The sequence below is a fragment of the Protopterus annectens genome, chromosome 9.part0 (assembly GCF_019279795.1).
Source record: "Protopterus annectens isolate FY-2018-M chromosome 9.part0, PAN1.0, whole genome shotgun sequence".
Lineage (NCBI taxonomy): Eukaryota > Metazoa > Chordata > Ceratodontiformes > Protopteridae > Protopterus > Protopterus annectens.
Window position 1 is genome coordinate 1,035,077,941 of NC_056743.1, and position 16,861 is coordinate 1,035,094,801.

The 16,861-nt window shown below is 38.9% G+C and overlaps 1 long non-coding RNA gene across 1 annotated transcript in view; it reads left to right on the plus strand.

Moving 5' to 3' along the window:
- The first annotated feature begins 7,680 nt into the window (after nucleotides 1–7,680).
- Nucleotides 7,681–16,861, plus strand: part of LOC122811772 — a 67,765-nt gene continuing 58,584 nt past the window's right edge. Inside the window, exons 1-2 of the long non-coding RNA XR_006366288.1 lie at nucleotides 7,681–8,235; nucleotides 8,674–9,186. This is a non-coding gene — a long non-coding RNA (uncharacterized LOC122811772). The remainder of the gene's footprint in view (nucleotides 8,236–8,673; nucleotides 9,187–16,861) is intronic.

Genomic DNA, 16,861 nt, shown 5'->3' on the forward strand with positions numbered 1-16,861 from the left:
ACTTAGCTTGAAGGTATATAAACTGCACATTTTGATGCAAGTTTTGTTTGAAGAAGTAGTCACGAGCTACGAAAGCGCTCACTTTGGATAACAACATTTATATATTTTTAGTAGCCATGATCTGGAGCCTCTTTTGTTGCTTCTACGTTATTTCTAATTTTGGAGGAACAGTTTGCCTGCACCACTTTATTGGTATTTATATGTCAAGCATCAATGCATTCCATTACTTGGAAGTGACTTAATGAAGACTATAAAACTGTATAACAGCAAACACTTGGGAACTGATACATAAACACAGTGATTGTGTACTGGTTTACTAAAGTTCTGCAAATCACTGTGTTCAGTTATTACTTACTCGAACAAAATGAGTGAAAATGACATCCGGTGAGTCCTCATACCATCAAACGTGGTAATGTTGATAATGTCGACTTTGACATTATTGACATTACCCAATTTACCTTGACATTCAGAGATGTCCTGCACATGTTTTGCTGGGGGGGCACTCCTCACACCCCCCCACACACACCCTGATAATTTTATATTCCAATTCCAAGATTGCATTACAGTGAGGAAATGGGTAATTTTTCCAATCCCAACTGTAATGTGATCCATTGTAAATAGCAACTCTCAACGATGAATGCAAGCTGTGTCTCAATGTTCCAGAGGCTATGCGATCATGTTAGGATTTTCAAATTTTGCACCTTTAACCTCGACCATCTGAAAAACAGTAAATTGCTCATCACACTTTTGATAGTAAACCTTGTGTGCTTATTGTACATTGATGCCCACATATACTCATCCTTTGAACGTGTATGCATCGGATTGCATGCATGTGTAAGTAAAACAATGTGCATATATTTTGTTGTCAATGACAAACATACAGGGTGTCCACGACCAGCATATGTGCACATGTAGTTTAACTTAAATGTGCATATACCCATGTGCACATACCTTCATATATTTGTGCAAATAATATATATGTATGGTATTTTGTTCTTGTGGCGATCTACAATGAAATCTTTTGTTTTTCTCTCTCTCCTGGCACTTTGCTCTCTTTTTGGTTTATTTGGTTTTGCTGGAGAGCTTCCGCATCTTTTTTTGGTATTTTATATGATTGTATGTCCATATCATCCTGTAAAAACTTGTTTGAACAGGTACACATACCTTTTATTATTTAATTACTCAGTCAACCAATCAATGTGGCCAGGTGGGTAAACAAGTTAAGCGTCTCTTTCTAAAGTTAGCCACTGAGACAATAGATATCATGCAGAACATGAAGGACAGTACAAATACTATGTAAGACGCATTAACTCTAGCACAGGTCTGGACTAAGCAGCAGAAGATGAAAGTCAGAGTTGGGGGTACTCAGTAGTAACAAAGGTGTGGAAGAAGCAGTGGTTATATGAAAATAACTCCTGTTTGAATCTGAATGCCAGTGACTGAGCATAGCATTCACACCTTACTGCAAAATACAAGTCTACTCTCAATTGTTTGTATATTAACTTTATCTTCTGCACTGATGTGTGCATAGCAGAGAAGTGCACTTGTGCCTAAATTGGTGTACATGTATGTAAGGTATATGATTTTGTGTGTGTGTGTGTGTGTGTGTGTGTGTGTGTGTGTGTGTGTGTGTGTGTGTGTGTGTGTGTGTGTGTGTGTGTGTGTGTGTGTGTGTGTGTGTGTGTGTGTGTGTGTGTGTGCATGTGCATATGCTCAGTCTTACCTGAACCATGCTGGTAATATACTCTGGCATGCATGCACATTCATCCACTATGCATATTTGTATAGAACAAATACACCCCTGGGATCACTTCATTGGCTCTTCTTGACAGAGGCTCAGTTAATTAATCAATGGGGCGGCGAAAGCTGACACACTCTGGCTAGGCTTATAAATGCCCTCGGGCAGATAGCCTAGTACCTACCTATGAATCTATACATTCAAAGATACTTTTGAAAACAGATGAGCATAACTCCCCCCACCCTTGCACACAATGTATATAGATGAGCATAACTCCCCCTCCCTTGCATGCAAAATATGTATATCACATTTTCAAACTTAAAGGTTCAAACGTCATATGGTCGACACCAAATGATTAAATTTTTAAAAGTTTGAACGTTTCAATGAAGATCTCAGTACAGTGCGGAATGGGAAGATTTCCCTTTTCTGCACTGTAATGCGATCTCAGAGTTGGTATATTTAAAGAGCGGGGTGTGTGGGGGGTGCAGGGGTGCTTGCCGCCCTGCTTGAACCGTTCTGGTAGGTTTTTTCTTTGTTTTTTTTTTTTTAAATACATTTTCGAACGTTTAAAGGTTTGACCATATGGTGTCAACCATATGATCAAACTTTTAAAAGTTTGATTATGTAATATAGATGTATATATACATACATGCACAAACACACACACGCATATATATATATATATATATATATATATATATATATATATATATATATATATATGTGTATACACACACACACACACACACACACCTCCATCTTGATGCATACTACAGTTTTCTAGAATGTGTACAGATCTACACACAGACATACGAGTATTACTTAATGTCTTTGAGGTCTATCCTATAAGCTTGTGTATAGATTCCTGAATGTAAAAGGCTCTACAGAATGCTAACTAGACTGAAATCCTCTATTGTATTTTTTAAGTATAACATTGCACAGTTAAGACTACAGTCCATTAGCATGTGGACATACACCTACATACTCAGGAACCCAGTGTTTACGCATATGTCCATACAAGTGCTTGTGTGAGTACCGTTCTGTGTGCATCTATGCCAGCTCTTTTCAAGAACCCATCCAGAATGCTTCTGGACAGCACCCCTTCATGTGCATTGAATGTTATATGCATGGCTTGTATCTCTTCATGCAGACCTATATGCAATGCATGCCAGCAGCATTTGTATTAAAACTGCTTATTCCAAGACTGAGTTAACAGCAGAAGGCCAGTGTCTGACTAGCTAATCACCAGCCACTATCATGCTCCTAGTTTTGCCTTAGCACTTGATCAGAAAGATCAATGGAAACTGGCAGTACCATCAAGTGGACAATAAATAGCTTTTTCAAAAAAGAATTGTTACTGTTTCATCCAAATAGAAAAAATACATTCAGTTCAGATCATTACCATATTAATGCCAGGGAAAATGAACCTGAGTAAGGATTTTTTTTCTTATAGAAGTCATACACGGTTACTTTCAGGAATGTATTTGAAAAAAATATATACTCTAGCTTCAATATGTGATGTGTGATATTTGATTTAAGATCTAGTTTAAGCCAAAAGGACAGCGATAGGCCAGCAGAGTATTATTTTGGGGTCAGAAAAAATGTCAGTATTTTCTTTTACTGTCTTCTAAATGAGGTAAGCAGCAGTCTCTCTCTCCAAGCAGTAAGGCAGGAAATAATCTGGAATAGGACCATTTATCTTTTAGAGCTAGTCTATTTCCTTTTATTGTGTATATACATTTTTATCCCCTTTTTGATCTTAAATGATAAAAAATAAGTTACTATAGCCCTTGTTGAGGACTAATACACATAAATAACAATGCTTGTAGCAAGGCACTAATGTTGCTGCTTTACAGAGTTTGGGTCTCTGGTTTGATTCTTGGGCAGAATGCCTTTTGTGAGAAATCTACATGTCCTATCCAAATCAAAGGGGTTTCTTGCTTTCTTCTACATTTCAAAGATGTCACTAGATGGATTGCAAACTGGCTCAAGGACAGAACCCACATGGTTAGAATTGCTGGAGCCATGTCAGATTCCAAACCAGTTACAAGTGGTGTCCCACAAGGCTCAGTCCTGGGACCTCTCTTGTTTGGTATATATTTCTAGGAGGTATAGGCTAACACGGAAGGACTGTGGCTGACCAAGTTCGCAGATGACTGCAAACTGGACGCCATAATCGACTCTCCAGCTGACACAAGCATCCTTCAAAAGGGCCTCATAGAAACAGACAACTGGTGCCAGAGCCATGGCCTCAAGCTAAATGCCAAAGAGTGCATAGTCATCCCCTTTGGCAAAAACAGTGCCCACAAATTACCACATAGGTATCCATCCAGGAATCCATTAAGTACAGAAGAAGTAATTGGGGACCTGGGGACCCAAGTTGATAGCAATCTCTCATTTGACAATCACGTGGCCAAAGTGGTTAGAAAAACATTTTATATAGCCCACCTAATCATGAAGGGATTCACATCTAGATCAGGGGAGGTCATCGTGCCTCTTTACTCATCCCTCATCAGGCCCATAATTGAGTACAATGACCCTTTTGGGATGTACCTTACCAGACACCTGCAGCAACTGGAAAGACCCCAAAAGTACCTCACCAAGAGGATCAAAGGGCTCAAACAGATGCCATATGCTGCCCTGTTAAAGAAACTCCAGCTCTACTCAGTGGCATACCGCCTGTTCAGAGGCAATCTGTGCCTGACGTATAAAGCCATGTCCAACCCGGAATTAATGGACATGCTGCACCTCAGAAAATCCAAATCCCATCGAGCTACACGCTCAAGAGACTTGAACCTCAGCACTGAAATAAATAGGACATGCTGGAGGGACAGATTCATAACCCAGAGGCTCCCTTCACTCTGGAATAAAATCCCAGTCCAGGTTAGGCAGAGTCCCTCATTGACTCTCTTCAAGAGGAATCTTGATGAGTGGATGGGAGATCATAGGTTCACTTCTGTGTCACTGTTAGACAGAGGAACAGTATACTAACCTCGAAAAAGGGCATAGAAAAATAAATTTAAAATGGGTGACGAAAGCCAAACACATTCTGGCTAGGCTTATAAATGCCCTAGGGCAGATAACGTAGTATGAACCTATGAACCTATGTGTTGTATCTGAGCTTACAGCCTTCGAAATGGCCACAGATGTGTTGGTGTGTCTATGTATCTTGCACCGAGAATAGTTTGTGCCTTGTTCCTGAGTCCAAATATTCTAAATATCATTAAATAGGTAGTCAGAAAATGAATTAATCAAATTAATTTTTTGACTTGATGGCTTGTTTGTATATACGTGTACTGTTTCTGTTATTAATTTGCAAGCAAAATATGCAATTTGCATCTAGGAGGGAAGCATGCACAGCACTGAACTGTTTTATTCACTTATTAATGGAGTCATTCACTAAGCTAGCTGCTTACTTTTAAGCATGACTAGAGACCCTTGATCTGGTTAAGTGACTTTCTCAAAGTTATGTTGTATGTAAGTTACATTGTATGTATGTAAAAAAGGAGATAATCACACCTAGTGAGCAGGATAAATTAACTCTGTGTTGTACCTTTTTTTAGGAGATTGTTTCTTAGTGGCAGTGCAGAATAAATAAATGGGTGAACTGATCTGTAAGAATAATGTTCTTATAATATTTTTACAGGTATTCTAGGTCCTCTGTGCCATCACCAAGCATCATGTCACCTAATGTTTCAAGCCATAGGTAACACAGCTTAATGATCTATGTAAAGAAGAGTGCCCATATGTAATTGTTTCTGCCCCTGTTCTTGTATGTCATGGGCTATATAAATACTGTATCTTGGACAGATAATTTACATAATACGATTATACTCTTAGTGACCTTGTTTAGTGTTGAAGAATTAGGGAGGCAGGATATGTGAATCACTTTGCAATATACTTGGTGCTGTTATATAATGTTCTAAATTTTCCATATTTGATATTACGTTGAGTACTCACAACACTACAACCATTTGCTAACCTTTTTGTTAGACTGTTGTTGTGTTGTCAGCATATTGTATGTGGCAATCAAATTGTAAGCTGCCTGCTATATGCATACTATTTTTGTTTGATGCGTATTGTCTTTCTAATACACCATTGAGGTAATGACTGAAATAGATAACTGTGTGATCATCCCATTACCCTGGTTAACAAACCATGAATACAATAAAAGGTCATTGGACTTTTACTTTCATATGGTAAGGAGTAACATGAATATTGCATGCATTGTTCATTTATTTTTCAATGCTTACATTACGTTATTCAGGATCACAGTAAGCAGGAGTGCATCTGACCAAGCAGTGGGTATAAGGCAGGAAACAGTCCTGAGCGTGATCTGGTCCAGCACAGGCCATGCATTCTCACACTTACAGGCAATTTAGAGAACTGACATTTCACTTTTTGGCATGTTCCATGTTTGGGAGAAACTGAAAAAAAAAACTGATAAATCTTATACAAACACAATAAGATCATGCAGAGTCTAGATAGGAGGCTCCACAGCCAGGAATCAAAAAAAGAAAATAAAAACGAGTATTTTGTTATGTAGCAGTGTTAACTACTTCAGCACAGTCACCCTACTTGACCATGCCGTGTACAAATGAAATGCACATGCAGCATTCTGGTTCAGATGGAACTTAAACAGGTAGTAAGAAGTCAGGAGAGAATGCCGGGGGGTGCAACCTATTTGCATAACTGTTAAACTAATAAGTGTGACAACACATTGTAGACGCTTCAGAAACCTTTTTCCCATTCATGAAACAACAGCTTTGGTGACGTGTAAGCAAAGAGCGTACGACTTTTCAGAATTTAAAAAAAATGTATATCTTTGGTTAGTTATCCTGGCACACTACATATAGAAGAGTGTTAGAACCAGAACAAACAGAATATGGAAATGACAGCTGAACTGTGATTTCATTGGATAGATGTTTTAAGTCAATAATTAGTTTTTTTATCTGTCCAGGCAGTGAACTGCTTTTTTGGCATAAGTAACATAGACAACATTGTATCAAAACATTTTTGTTGTATAATAAAAACATTTTTTTAGATGAAAAACATTAAATACATAAAATTTTTGTGGAGCATTTTTAATAAAGTGGACGACAACATATTTATTAGCACACTGACAGAAAATACCGGAAAATAGAGCAAAACATATTTTAAATTACAGGAACTTGTACATTTGGGATAGCACAGCTCTTTCTCAAGGAGAATCTACCTCCCGACAAAGGTTAATGTTAGAAAGCTCATATAGTTGTATTATCATATCTGCACTGGTCCAATTAAAGGTATCGCATCATCTCTGCAGTCCATTATTTAAAAGAATGCAGACACTTTTCAGAAACATAACTACACAGAAAATTGTGAAGTACATTGTTCTGGTTTGAAAGCATTATTAGCTAATTTAGGTATGTTGTTCACAATTTTCCACGAAGTCTGGAGTCCCTGTTACAACTTTGGAGTGCAGGCAAGAAGACATGGTTTCACTGAGCAACTTGACAGATTGTGCTTGTTATGGGTTTCAAATCCCATCTGAAATAATACAGCCAATCTAGAAATTTCCAGGTCATCATCTGTTCAGGATGACTTTATGCAAGAAAAAGGAAAACAAAATCAGAAATACAGTGGTGTAAAATGCTGATATTCTGAGCTGCCCTCCTTAGCATTAGTTGCTAAATGCAAAACATACATATATGTATATGTGTGTGTGTGTGTGTATATATATATATATATATATATATATATATATATATATATATATATATATATATATATATATATACACACACATTTGATTGTTGAGGCAATCTAAGCAGTAGAGTCAAATCTAGGATCAAACCTTACAGCAGGGCTCTGCACAATTTGCCTGATGGAAGGCATTTTCTGAGTGGCTGTGCTCCTTCTCAGTCCAGCCCTGGTGTGCTAATCATTTGTCAGAGACAGGTCCTCTGTTGTGCCTTTAGAACTGCCGTTCACAGCAATGATTGTTAGAAATATGCAGTGAGGACCAGTCCAGTGAACTATGAGAGAGAAAGAGACAGAGAAAACCATCATCCGCATGCAGAGAGAATCAGCACCTAATACAGGCGCATACATGCACGCTTACACACACACTCGCACATGCATATACACTCAGTGAGACAGCAAGCACAGCAGACTTACGACATCTCCTTGCCTTAACAAGCACAGCAGCTCTTTTTATTCTACCATGGCTGAGCTCAGTATAGAGTAACTGGATCTTGCTTTCTCCACAGGGATCTGCCCACAGCTGTGGCTAATTATTGGATTTTTGAGGAACATTAAGAAATCAGATGTTCATGCCTTGCAGAGTAGCTTGGCTGTTTCATTCCAAATTTCGTTCTCTGTTTTCTGTCATTTGACTGAGTTATTCTGTTTGGATATATATCTGTTGGATTGCATTTTACTGCAGAAAGAGACTTCAGACTGACTCTTGAAACAATGAGGAATTAGGGGAAAAAAACTGCAGTGTTTTCTCACAGGTATCTTAGAATTTAATTTGCTGAGAACATGTTACTATTTCTTGTTTCTTTGCTGTGTATAATAAATTAATTTATCTCATGTTTCTTTAAGGATTTATATCAAGTCCTGAATGCACGCAAGATTCAGTCAGACAAGTAATCTTGCAGTAACGATTCCTTGTTTATTTAAACATTTTTGTTTAATGTACTGCACCTATCTGGAGCACTTCTGTTTCAATATTCTAATCTGACATCACTGTGTTGTCTCGTCTTTTCTGCTAAGGAAATTATAGAAAACCGGAGTGTGTAAAATTTCTGAAATTAGCTTTGCTCAAGGGAAAGAATCTCAAGTCTTTGAAGCTCTGTGAAATGCTTTAAAGATATAAAAATACAACTTGCTTGCAGCTAAGAGGCTTTCATTTAAAGCTGTTCCCAACTGATCTGTTTTACCTCTTTCAGGTCTTGTTGGAGATGTGATCATCAGAACTCTGCCAGGAAGTTTTAATTTGACACAAACTGGTCGTCTTCTTGGCTTTGACTTTAACAAGAGAGAGATTCACATACAAGGGCAAATTCTAGTCGTGAAGGATTTATTTTTGTTATAAAAATGATGGATCTTAAAGTGGAAACTGAAGAAGAGGAGAGTACAAAACCTGTCAGCGTCCAAGCTTTTGCTAACAACTCTACCCTGCATGGCATTTCCCACATCTTCACTCATGAGGGGTTCACTTTCAGACGTGTATGCTGGTGTATCCTGTTTATGGGTTCTCTAGCTTTTTTAATCCTCGTGTGTACAGAGAGGATTCAGTACTACTTTGAGTACCCACATGTCACTAAACTGGATGAGGTGAATGCCCACCTTATGAGATTCCCTGCTGTTACGTTCTGTAATCTTAATGAGTTCAGATTCAGCAAGGTGACGAGGAATGACTTGTATCATGCAGGGGAGTTTCTGTCACTGCTCAACAACAGGTACGTAACTTACACATGCCCTATGCATGCTTAGTAAAAGACCACATCAATTAATGGGAGCATGAATATAAAAATACCCAGATGTAAAAAAAAAAAACATGAATGTGTTACAAGCAGAACGCATGAGGTACTACATGTACTGTGTGGCAGAAATGAAAACACTTGACACTTTTCACAACCAGTATGTATTTGGAGAAACATTTACTGCCAAATGTGGCTAATTTTACTTAAGTATTTGCATCCCATCTTCTCTGAGAAGGCTGGCAGACATAATGAACTATTAGGTTAGCATGGCTGCTGATAGTGTTTGTTTCTGGTACTACCGGGATTTGCATATTTAATAAATAGAAGGGCAGCCACTTTTGTACTGCATTCAAAAACTCATTCTGGTAAAGAAAGCTATTCTGGTACCACAGACTAGTAAACCAGAGGGCCAGCAAATATTAGCTTCCCTACAACACTTGCATGTTCACTACATCATGGCAACTAATAAAAAGTTCAGTACTTAAAGGGCAAGCACATTGCCTGAAATTAGTATTAACATTCCCAACACTCTGTTCCTCATGTCAGTTTGAGGCCACTTTATGACATCATTTTAATTACAGAAGTTGCTAAGCTGACTATTTTGTGTATCATGTGGACCTGTATTGTTAGCAGGCTGATGTGTTGGTTATGCTGCTTCTCATTATGCATCATAAATCTTGTAATTGCTAAGATTTCTTAGTTATGATGTCATAGTTTATGATGTCATTATGCAAATGAACTATGGAAGAGTGTGGAAGTCCATGTGCCAAAGATAACCTTTAGCCTTTTATATTATACTTTATGGTACCATTACCAGTTAGAATATCTTCTAATGAACACATGGGGAAAATCTCCCAAGTTAAAACAAAAAAAAAAAAAAACATTGCATATGACTGTTTTAACTAATATATGCTCACTCATGTAGCTGGGACCTGCCTAGCTATTATAAACAGTAATGTCCTTTAAAAAACTTATGTGGGGGCAGCAAACTTACCGGAGGTTGTAGCCCATTATATCTTTTTGTACTTTCTCTTTGTTTTCCATTTCATGGTTCATCATACTGCAAGATCCTGTGATAAGCCACACATGGTTATCATGCCCCACCCCCACCTTCATTATTCTATTTAAGTTCTCTAGTCAATCTCAGTGTCATTCTAGTTCTCTGTAGCACATCCATGTCACAATAGTTAAGTATATTAACAATCATGACTGTTCATCTCTTGAGAGCTGTACATTGTTATATTAGTAGGTAAATATCTACAGTCTTCTAAAAAAAATGCTTCAGTAAGTCTGCAGTCACTTTCATCTGGCTTCTATAGACAAATGTGCTTAACAGTGGGAATTCCAGTTAAAGAAATTATATGGAATTGGCCGACTTACCATAAGATCCTTAGTGGTTTACCCAACTGCTAATAATCACCGTCTCCTAAAAGAATAGCAAAAAAGCTGAAAAAGTGGCAAGCAACACATTTTAATGGATACCTGAAAAGTGTTGGCTCAGTTTCTAGCTATCAAGTTAAAAGGAAAACTGTTTTGTTTAGAGGTCTGTTTTATGACAACTAAAATCATTTGTCTTTTCTCATTCGTAAAACCAAAAGGAAGAGATTCCCAACTTCCAAAGGCACGGAGGCTAGACTGATTTTGATTGAAGTGCATTGTTATGTTATGATTATGAATACCTGGGCATTACAGAGTAAGAGAACTGAAGGCAAAGTGCAGTAATTCACCTGTAACAAGAACGTCAGAGGGGTGAAGGAAAACAATGGTATTAAATTCTGGATGTGTATCAAATGTCTGGGAAGGGATCAGACACTACTGTCCACATAGGATGCAGCAGATGAAACAATTTGCATAAATTACTTTTGTGTGCTTTACAAGACTACACTCATACTAGTTCTGCGGACATTTTGGAATTCTACTTACATTCTCTCATTTTTGCCAATATAAAAACACTTCTTATTGTAAATAGAACTGAAAACAGAAAACACACTCCAGTATTAGAATGTAGGGGCTGTCAGGAAGAATTTCTAAAGTGCTTTTCTACAGTGGGATTCTTATTACCCACGTGTGATCTAAGTTATCTAGAAGAAGGTTGCTGCACTTGTGATATTGCTGCAGATGGTAGAGACCCTGTGCATTTGCCATGAGCCACAGTTTATCTCAGTGTGCAGTCTGGAAGATCTAGCAGTGTAGATCAATGTCTGGAAAGATGTTTTCAGCTCAAGAAGCCATTTATCATGGTGTTGGGACTGGATTGCTGGAAAAAGGCAGCATCCAAGGAATTCTCCATAGTAAGGATTCCTAACAAATAGTTGAGTAAACTAGCAGAAGGAAACCTTACTTTGGAAGCAGATGTCTGCACTTCTGGATCACTTTCTCTAAATGACCACTGACATTTATCTATCTGTATAGATTCATTCAGTTCCGCACAGGATGCAGAAGCTGAGCAATTTATGTTTTTTCATACTGCAGGACTGGGAATTTTAGTTCATTATCTGTTGCATTCTTCTAGCTTCAGTATCAGGGTCAGTCAGCATGAACACATGTTCCAACATTTCACCAAATTCTCAGTTAGATCACATGAATACTCCTTGGAAAAATTCCCTTCCATAACACTTGAGTTAAGTGCTCATGAGTCGCTGAGATTGCAGTAGGTACACGTTGCCTTCTGCAAATTAGCAGTACATGGAATGGGTGAGACGTATGCCACTCACTTGTCACATCTGCTCATCCAGTTCTCCCAACAACTGGATGCAGTAGTTGAACCCTGATCGTATGGGAATCATTAGGTATAAACGACTTCTGTACCTGATAGGAAATTCTGAAAGCCACCTTATCTGCCCATGGAGCCTATTCTTTCCTCAAGAGGTGATGGCGAACAAACCTATTTTATTCCCCTAACGGGTAAGAGTCAAACACTGAGACTGGCACCTCATATATTGTGAAGTTCAGGATTTTTTTCTTTTTGTGTATGTATCTAGCAACTCTCTCCTTACCATGGTGGTGACTTCAGCTGCTGCTTACACAGTATTATCTAAGGATGCTTTCATTCATGTATCTTTAAACTTTCATAGTGATATGCACCACATAGACAAGTACAGCCATTACAGCTCTCCAGATGGGACCAGTCAGTGCCCTTCCTCCGAGGTGGGAAAGTTGATACCACTTAAATCCTACCTTCCCCTGCCATTTCCTCCAATCGCCAAGCTGTAAGTAAACCTTATCTAATGGACCAAGAGTCATGGTTTTATGCATCTGAGACAGTGAGGTGGGCAGGGTTCAATGGTGCTATGACGTCTTAAATTGTCTGAAGTAGCTGACTAGTCACTGAAACATATGTTTCAGCCCACGGGCAGATAAAAAGAGCAGGGATATTCATGAGAAGCTCGCATCTAAGTACAACAACAGGAGGAAAGCCATATACATGAGAGTAAAAGAGACAGTGATCATAAGCTTTAAAAATATAGATGTATGACAGAAGGAGAGAGAGAGAACTGGAACAGTTTCTATACAAATAAACTAGAGGTTGCAATCCAGCAATATACCAATCTCAGAAATGCAACAAAAATGCAAATTAAATTTAAAATCAGTTTGTATGCAGAGATGGGTTATGCCAAATTAATTTATATAGAAATGCTTAGGTCACCCCACCTTGCAGTAGAAACTTGCATACATACATGTAGCAGGAAGTATAGTAAAAATGAATTGATGGGATCCTTGCCTAAGAAGCTGTAGTAGGAGGATGTAATTAACTTCAGTAAGAGAACTGTTGGTCACTAGTGAATAAACAGTACAAGAGAACATGTGCTTATGGATCGGTGGTGGGGATACCTGCGGGTGGGGTATTACTTAGTCTCTCTGTTATAGACGAGAACATTTCAGATGCTGCTCTGTTTAGTAGCAGGATATTCAGGGACTGATCAGGCTAGGATGGAATACTGGTTAGCTAATAAGCTAAGAAAGCAGTTGCAATAGCAAAGAAAAGGGCATCAGAGGCCCTCTATCCACTTCTGGAAAGTGACTCAGTAGGTGGCACAAAGAAACTACATCAGGTTAAAAGATGAAGAAGATGGACACCCTTCATCAGGCATGCCAGCAACAACCTGCTCACTAGTCCACAGGACATCAAATGCGGATGGAAGGAGTATTTCAGCAGATTCTGAATGAAGAAAACTCTGCAGAAGCTATACTTCCCCAGAAACGGCCTATGATGAGAGAGGAGGAGGAGGAGCCCTCCTAGAAGTAGTAAGACTAGCACTAGGGAAAATGAAGTTAGGGAAAGCAGCAGGCTCAGATGAGGTATCAGCAGATATGATAATGATGCTGGGTGAGATAGGGGAGAAATGGCTCCTGAGGGTACTCCTAACAATGTGGAGAGAGAGAGAGAGAGAGAGACGCATCAAACTTCTATCACATTGCATGAAAGTTCTGCAGAGGGTGATTGATAAATGGATACACAGACTAGTAGAATGTAAGATGGGAGATGAGCATTTCAGATTAGGATGCAGCACAACTGACGTGATGATTGCAGTGAGACAGATAGTTGAGATAAAGCTAGAGATGAGGAATGAGTCCAACTGGGTATTCCTAGAATTGGAGAAAGCATATGAAAAGGTCCCAAGAAAGGTGACCTGGGCAGTACTGTGGTGATCTGATGTCCTAGAAACATTGGTATAATTAGTAAAGGTTTTGTACAAGGACTCAACAACTCAAGTATGAACAGTGTTTGGCCTCAAAGAGGGGTTTCCAGTGGGAGAGGGTGTACACCAGGTTTCAGCTCTGAGCCCACTGCTGTTCATACTGGTGATGGACTACATTAGCAAACAGGTTGGAGGAAACAGATCAACAAAGTTGCTGTATGCAGAGAATGTGGCATTACAGGCAGACCCTGATCAAGAACTTCAGTAAAGGATAGTGGAATGGAATGCAAAACTGAAGGCACATGGGATGAAACTAAGCACAGATAAGACAGTGGTAATGGCAGCAAACTGGGGAAATCAGAAGAAGCTGAGAATTGAGATTGAAGTGAAGACAGTGGAACAGGTAAATAGCTTCAAGTATCTGGTTTGGGGTGGTTGAGGAGAGGGGAAATCTGAATGAAGAGAGGTCAAAGTTAGAATCAGAGGGGCTGCATCCAACTGGCATAGAGTCTTGGTTGTAGTATATGACAAGAATGCCAAAGAAGCTGAAAAGTAAGGTGTACAAGACAGTGGTGTGACCAGTACTATTGTATGCTACAGAAACCTGGGCAGTAAAGGTAGAGCAGATGAAGAAGCTAGAGGTGATGGAAATGAAGTGCCTGAGAAGGGTGGTAGGATGCACAGTGTGGGACAGACAAAGAAATGAGGACATAAGAGCAGAAGCCAAAGTAGTTTCAATTTCAGAAAAAAATCAGAGAACAGATTACGGTGGTTCGGACACAAGTGCAGAAAAGCAGAAGACAATCTGAAGAAGATTTGGGACAGACAGGAAGAAGGTGAGCGGAAACAAGGATGTCCAGCAAAGAGCTGGATGGATTGTGTGAAAGAGCTGCGACAGTCAGGCATGAGTGTTGAAGGCAGGTGTGTGGCATTGAATCGAGTGAGATGGCCACAGTTAACACAAAACCCTGACCCCGTGTAGAAAATGGGAAAAAAGGGTTCTGTTGATGATTCGGAGACAGTATCTCGCGTTTTTAGGCCTGGGAACCTGACTTTAACACCACAGCAATGGTAGATGTGATTCCTAGTAACAGGACAATATTATGGATAGCAAAGATGGAGACGGGGGATTGCTGATCATTGCAAAGCCATTCAGAAGGCACTTCAAACCATGCAATCTGAAATGCAGGAAAGCAGAAGAGAAAGAACAAGACTGCGCTTCAGAATAAAATGAAATAGGTTGACATATTGGAATGGTAAAACCAGCAAATGTGTCAGAACTCAAAGGATCATACTCAGGCTCTGTAGAAGGATAGAGTGCTGGGGATATTGATATACTCGTAGAAATGCAGAAAGAAAGCAGTTATGATTACAAAATGATGAAAGAATACCCAAGAACAGATTAATAAGCTAGATGCCATGCTTCAGTAGAAAATCACATGGATATCATGAAAAAAGTTTAAAATTCAAGAGTGGTGGAATGTTAAATCTCAAGATGAAAGTGTCACTAAAAACACAAGTTCACCCTTTTTAAGGGGGGAAGCCTTAATGGGACTAATGAATTTGAAAATCAGAAGAGGGACATACCCCTACAGGAATTGGTTTGTGGATGCACATGGAGAACAGGTAGTTGGCTATCTATGGATTTAATTTTGGCAATTAAAATTTAGCTCTGACACATATGGACCATTTTCAAGCTAGTCCAAAGTACAAGCAAAGAGAAGTAAACAGAAAAGCAAACAAAATTTGTAAATACAATGACAGGAAATATGCAACACACAAAAGACGAAACCAGACCGACATTTAGGCATGGACTGTATAATTATACTTCTTTTCTGTTTATCTAAAGCTGAACTGCAAACTGCAGATTGGGGTTTAGGGACTTTTTAGATGACTCAAAAACAAACGTATATTAATTTTGTAAAAAAAAAAATAATAATAACCTTGTGGTGTTTGCCTATGACTCTAGAATTTCTTTGATTGCACAAGAAAAGAAATAAAAAGCAAATCTGGAAAAAAGCAGCTCAATTGTTAATTTTTAGCCAAATAAAACTTTATTTATGGCAACATAGTTGCATTTTTCACACACAGATTCCTCATAGATTCCTGTCCCACCTGATATACCTGACAAAGCACTACAGGAAATACTTCTAACACCTTTTCAACTATGAAACATGTTTTAATAAAAATAAGATTTTTGTTTTCGTGTTAGTCAAAACGTGTTCATTAGGCAAAACCCTACATCCCCCATGCCTATTAGGTTCACAGGTAAATAAATACTAGGTTAGCTGCCTTTGTGGCCAGTTATAAGCCTAGCCAATTTCCCTTTTGGTGCTTGAATTAACCTACACTGTTTGGTATGGCCCTACTAATCCCATGGTCTATAATTAATTATACATCACCCCTTGTGAGAATGACTGGGATCATACCATTTATAATTTAAAGGGACCCCATATGGGATAATGCATTTAGGAGCTACTTCTGTCCATTAATAGCACAGAGAGCAGTCCTGGAGTAAATATTTCTATTATCCATCCATAAATCCAACATGTGATTGAATATGGACAGGGATGAGCTTTCTTTTGCATGGATGGTGAGTCTGTTCCATAGTAGCAGTATCCTTCAGATACACCTATCCCTCCAAACCATTGTGTTGAAGTTACCTAAGAGGTTTAGATCCCTCGACTGAGTATTTGTGATGCCATTTGACTTGCTGATGTGTAGCAGATCCATCAGTACTGAGTCTGTGGGTGCTGTGTGTGCATACCTCTCAACTTCTTTTAGCAAGAAATATGGACAAAGACTAAAACAGTGGGGAGACAAAAGCTAATAAATAGGGGCATATTTTAAGATGTTCTTCGTCTTCCATTGCTGCAGTCCTGACTATTGGGTATAGTCCGCGTCCCAGTCGGCCCGAATACCAGAGTATAAGGCTGACGTCGGTCAGGGCGCATTAGACTGACGTCAGTACGTCAGGGTACTAATGCGCATGACCGGCGTCATATCCTCAG